Raw genomic sequence first — 6,795 nt, forward strand, 5'->3', positions numbered from 1 at the left:
CTATACTTTTTTATGCTAGGCAACAACGAAAACGTAAGAACTCACAGCATGTGATAGTTCAATATTAATGTGAACATTCTAGAATAAAGTAATCTGATATTACTGCATTTGGTGTTCAGTGGTAAGTTCATAAATCAAGTACTGAGAAGTACTGCTTAATATAAATTAATTTTCTACCGGGGTCACAATGCCTTGCCAATGCATTAGAAGCAAACAATGGTTATGCGCCCTCTTCCATATTGAATAACCACACTTGTATTTCATATTGCATTACATGTCTCATCTAATTATATAAAAAAATGAATATGATGCTGGAGAACTTTCAGCTCAGACTGAGGCAGAAAAACATCAACATTGAACAATATTAATTGAAACTGTTCTAATTAGGTCTGTTTATCCCCTTTGGATAAAGGATAATGCCACATCAGTTATAGATGGTAAGAAACAACACATTCAAAGTAAGAGTTAGGTCTCATGTTTGCTATCCCTCTCTGGAATTTTCCTCCAGTGTGAAGAATGTCTGAGGTAATGTACAGTGTCACTGGTGGCCCCGATGCATCATCATAACAAAGGCTTGAGGAATATGAAAACAAATTGGGTGCAAATAATACTACCCTATAGGAGAATACCGAACCGTTTCTTTTTTAAGAATCTCAGAAGAGCACATATCAGTTCACAGGATCGAGTATCTGGGCAAGGTTCCATCTCTGCTTGCGGCATTACAGCCAAATGAAAGAAAGTCTTACTAGCTTGTTACACACATGAGTTCTTCTGAGGCCAATTAGTTTGTTCGGTTTTATACTAAAATGCTCGAACCCTTGAACACAGATTCGCCTTATGCATTTAGACTGAATATATTGTGGTCCACAGTGGAATCTGAAAATGCATATTAATGAATTTAGAACTTTTACCCTTTCATGGAAGGAGTGAAGATGCAGACACCACAAATATTTTGATAATTTTATTTTCAGCATAGAATTTTCTTTCTTGAAAATCTCTTGACTCACAGGCCAATTATTCAATAACACAATGCCTTGCAGTGCATGAGATAAGTGACAAATAAGGAAGAACTAACAAGCACTCCAGGATACACAATGTCTCAGGGCTGGGACTGATTTGCATTCATTCCTTTTTTCACGCTGCAATTTTTAATCACTATGGTAAGAGGATATAAAAGCATTGAAATTCACAGTTCTATTTGTATAACCTATTTTAAGATTGCATTACATTATTAGCATTTGGCAGACACTCTTATCCAGAGCGAAGTACAACAAAGTCCAAAGTGCATACGTACCACCAGGAGCAAGTGTGCTGAAAGACCCTAGACGGAAGTACAGTTTCCAGAGCCAAGACAACAAAGATAAGTACTAGGGCCAATTTGATAAATCTGACAATGGATTATATCTAAAACCATTTTATTACAATAATAAAACACAATACAAGAATAAACACCAGAACAATAAACAGCTTACATAGCCAGACAAAACTAGCAAAAATATAATCCCAGTGAACAAGTTGCGCAAGTAATGACAGTATTGAGAACCAAAAAATCAGTTAAAGATTACAGGGGGGTAGGGAGGTTTGGGGAGAGGTGTGTCTTCAGTCTGCACTTGAAGGTGGTCAGAGTCTCTGCTGTTCTGACCTCCACGGGGAGGTTGTTTCACCACCGCGGAGCCAGAACAGACAGTATTTGTGACAGAGAGGTGGAAGTGATAAGAGGGGGAAGCACCAGGCATCCTGCAGTGGCTGAATGAAGAGGTCTGGCAGGTGTGTAGGGTCTGATGATTTTTTGGAGGTAAGCTGGGGCTGACCCTGCTTGGAAAGGCAGCCAGTGGAGGGAAGTAAGCAGGGGGGTGATGCGGGAGTGTCTGAAGGTTGAAGACCAGACAAGCTGCTGCATTCTGGATGAGTTAGAGGGGTCTGATGGCAGACACCGGAGGCCAGCCAAGAGAGAGTTGCAGTAGTCAGGTGGGACAAAACCATCACTTAGACAGGGAGCTGGGTCGAGTGGGGGGTGAGAAAGAAAGATTCTCCGAAAGCTGTATAGAAAGAATCTTCATGGCCGGGTGACTGCTGCAATGTTCTCGGAGAGAACCACTCTGTGGTTCTTTGCACAGGGTGATGGCGGCACTGGGATATCCTCCAGGGAAATGCAGAGATTTGTAGGGGTGAGGTTAGAGAAGGGATGAATATCATTTCAGTTTTACCTGGATTGAGCTTTAGTTGATGGTTGTCCATCCAGCTCTGTATGTCACTCAGTCAAGCAAAGATGCAGGCTGAAACCTGTGTGTCAAATGGTGAGAAGGAGAAAGAGTTGAGTCTCATCAGCATAGCAGTGGTAGGACAATCCATGAGCAGTAATAACAGGGTCAAGTGATCTAGTGTGAAGGGGGAAAAGAAGTGAGCCAAGGACTGAGCCCTGGGGAACTCCTGTGACAAGGGGCTGAGGTATTGATACTGTACCAGCCCAGACAACCTGGAGGGAGCAACCAGAAAGGTAGGACTCGATCCAGTTCAGGGCTGTGCCGGAGATCCCTGTTGCCGACAGCAAGGACAGGTGGATGGAGTGATTCACAGTGTCAAAGGTGGCAGAAATGTCTTGAAGAATCAGGACAGAGGAGAGGGAGGCTGCTTGTGCGGCATGAAGCGATTCATTGACGGAGAGTAGGGCGGTCTCCGCCAAGTGGTTGGGTCTGAAACCAGACTGGTGAGGGTCTAGCAGGTTGTTCTTGGAAAAGAAAGAATTGATTAAAAACAGCTTGAGAAAGAGCTGTGGATGTCTGATCTTCTCATCAAAGAAAACTGAAGTCATCAGCAGCAAAGAAGCACTGAGGTGGAGGAGGAGGGGGCGGGTTGAGGAGAGAAAAAAAAATAGAGAACAGGGTTAGAAGTGGAGTTATGAATGTGTTTGATAGTAATTTACATTGGCAGTGGTGACAGTAGAAGTGAATGACGCCAGGACACTAGAAGATTGAGAGGGCTGATGGGTCCCTGGATTTCCCCCACTTCCTCTCAGCTGAGCGAAGGCTGGCCCTGGTGGTACATAGGGTGTTGGGGTGGCCTTGGGGCAAGAAGGCAGAGTGAGTAAAATACATAGGAGAGAGATGACAGCAGAATGGGAGAGTCAGCAGGGAAGTTGGAGAAGGATTTGAGAGGGAGGAGAGAAGTGGTGAGTGGGAGCTAATGAAGATGCTGAGATGGAGTGGAGGTTACAGCGGGCTGAAATAGTACGGGTGAGAGGGGGAAATGAAGAGGTGATCAGACAAAAGTGGGTTAAGTGTGAGTGGTAAGCGTGAGTTTGTTGTTGGTTAGGGGAGAGTGTTGCAGGGAGTAGAGTAACGGTAGGAAGGCAGCAGCCTGGGAGGCTTCGAGGTGGATGTCGAAGTCTCCGAGGAAGTTCAGTGGGGTGCCATTAGCAGCTGGCAGATAAAACAAACTAGCTCAAAGCACTCAAAAAAATCTGTACTCAACCTGCTCCAGCGGAATGGCTGGCACCGATACCAACACACCTGGATTAAATAATGCACCCACAAGAGGGCACATCATTGAATATTAGTACACTATATATATATATATATTTTTTTTTTCTCCCAATTTGGTAGCCAATTGTACCCAGTCTGATTCAATTAGAGCTAGTATTAGATACACCGCCCACACCCCGTCCCTCAGTGGCCCGAAGGAGAGCGACACACCTTCTTCAAGCCGTCTCGTCTCATGCTCGTGACCGTGATTCCGAGGTGCCCGAGGTGCTTTATAGTGCGTCGATCTACTGACCCTGCCAAGTCCCTCCCTCTGGAGCAGCGAGCCAATTATGCTGCTTCACGTGAGCTGGCCAAACTTGGCTTTTGGCAGGACCGGGAAGCGAACCCCAGTCCCCGTCTTAGCCTGTTGCGCCAACACAATATATTTTTATAATGTTTAGCGGACTTATTCTTTGACCTGTTGCTGTCTGAGGAGAGCAAGGATAGGGAGGTTGAGAATGAGAGGTAGGGAGAGCGTGACAGGCAGGGTAAAAGTGCAAACACTTTTCTTCAGGATAAAGTGTTGTATAATTGAGCAAAATACAGTATTTTATGTGCAATAAGACCCATAATATAATGTTGTTTCAATGTGCCATTTTGGAGTCTCCAAATGTCCACCGTTTCAGCTTCTGCAACTTCAGTACTTTGAGTAAAACAAACCCCAAAGGGTAACTTTCCCAGCAGAGTCAAAAACGTTCAAGAATAGTAACCATTTTATTTTGGGTATGTAATTTTCACGCTCGTGTTAAGAAAAGGGGTTTAATACGCATACTTAAAATACTTAAGGGGTTAAAATACAGGTTAAACATTTTTCACCTCGCCCCTTTACCCTGACATACAACCAAGCGTGATGCATTATGATACAGGCCACCATTAGATATCTCAAAGCCAATACCGATACTGATACTGATATACTGATAATTCTGAACTCCCCCCACATGATGGATTGCTCAGATGGGGAATTGTGGCAGATAGGGTAAGCGGTGTTCACAAAGGACATGTGACTTTTCATCTGGCACCCATATACACATTGTATCGTCAGTTGAAAATCCAAGGAGACAAGAATTGCAGATGCATAACTGCTTGGATAGCATGAAGAACCAATATAGGCTTAGGTTTTCCATAACTAATGTATTTTGTGTTTAGAGAAGGAGAAATTGGAATGCAGTATAAGGATAATTCCAGTGTCTGTATTTTTGTCTGAACTTTTTTTTTTGCCAGTGTTCAAGGAAGCTCTTCCCAATATCAAAGGTAAACAGTTTTGCAGGGTCTGAATACCAGCTTAGAAAACATGCAACTGTGACTCAGCCAAAAGTGCTTAAGTTTAAGTGGTTATCTTAGGCCACGTTGGGGGGAAGGACAAAATGGAAAAAAGAGTGAATGGTTCTGAGTGCATGAAAAGATATGAAAAAATACCTACCCCTTGAGTGCAAGGTACAAAAATATGTGTTTCGGTAAACTGGATTGTCGCCACAACCAAAACACATATCTGTAAGGACATGTTTTTACTGTCCTACAAGCAACCAAACGGTCAGAAAAGTAGTGTATTTCTGATCTTACACCACATCTACAAGGGCATCATATAAAACAAAGATTAACAGAATATTTGCAAGCTAATTTCAATTGTCAGCAAAGGTAACACTGACTAGACACATCTTAATAGCTTAAAAGATCAAATATAAATGTGTACAACGGATAGAGGTACATATTTAAGATCTGCCCTAGTCTCTTGCTTCTTCTGGAAGACAATACAGCTGTTGGACTTCCAATACAGCTGTACAATAGCTTCAGAAACTGTCAGCATTCAGTATTTCACAAAACAAATGACACTGTCCACAAGTAGCAATCATTCACATTTCAATGTGTTTCAAGAAGCCATGCATTATTACATTTGTTCACATTGCAAAATCCATATAAACAGACAATCAATCAAGAGGAGTACTTAGTTGATTTGCAAATTTCCATGTAATCACTGCATCCTGTACAAAGATGAATATTGTTGCACATCAGTCATGAATAATTAGATTCCTGTACAGTGAAAACCCTGGATTTCAGAGGCAAATATGAGACAACCATGGTAAATTATTGGAACCTGGGAGTGGGATCTTGGAACAATGCTGAGAATGAAAATGAAAAGGTCTCCCTTCGATCAATAATTATCCTAAATGATTAGGCCTCATGGGGAATAATGAAGTGGGAATAATGACCATCTCCAGGGCAAATTAGCCACCTCCTTCTAAAACAGGGTATCAACCTGCAGTCCTGGAGGGCCATGGTGTCTGCAGGCATTTTGTGGATTTAATTTCAATCAGCAGTCAATTAAGGACTTTAGAATAAGGTGTGTGGACTCATCCATGCTAAAAGCCAGAATACACCCCAGGCCTTCCAGAAGCCAAACCACACCCAATTTCTCTGAATAACATTCAACCCTCTTACAGTTGGCTTGCTGTCCTTATGATTCCAATGCTTACATGAGAATTACAGGAGGATCTTTACAAAACAAATGGATAAAAAAGAGAGCACTCAATGGAAGTACAAAAATTATTAAAATGCAGTTTAGCACCATACAAGTTCATTTTGTTGTAAATTGCACTTTCGACAAGTGTTGATCAGTGAAGCACTGACAAGGGCATATTCACATTATTGCTTTGGTTGAAAAGCCAAGATCCATATACGACACATGCATGCATTATTCAATTTACAAATTAAATAACTGTGGCAGTTATCCATTTGCCATTGTTTTCCTGAAGCTAGTTCTAAAAACAATTATAGTGGTACAGCAACACGCCTTTCAGGGCCATGAGACATGGTTTTAAAATAGTTTGCAATGAACTGTAAAAATTGGGACAGCTTTTTCAGAAGGAAAAACTCCTGGTCACAGGCATCCACTGAAGGGAGGGAGCTTTTTGAAACTGAAAGTGTTAGAGGGATCACCAACAACGGCCTGAGATCATGAACTGCATGTTAAAAGAGGTGTTAAAAGCAATCTCTGCTGTCTAATGATTTCACCTGCTGTGTTTGCAATTGTAACAAGTAGCTCTTCTCCTCACACATACGTATGTTGCCATACCACACGTTCACATCCCCTTTTTTGTTTGTTTATTTATTTCACCGCAGATAGGTCAATAGAAAACTCAATTATCTTTTCCAGTATCAACTTCAGGGTTAATGGAGATTCTGTGTTTCAGGAGAGAAAATTAGCACAGCAACTAAATGTCCAGCCAACATTCCTCCTCCATCCTTGTGGGTGCTTCCAAAAATGTAATTCAGAAGA

Source organism: Conger conger, chromosome 12 (assembly GCF_963514075.1).
Source record: "Conger conger chromosome 12, fConCon1.1, whole genome shotgun sequence".
NCBI classification, from domain to species: domain Eukaryota; kingdom Metazoa; phylum Chordata; class Actinopteri; order Anguilliformes; family Congridae; genus Conger; species Conger conger.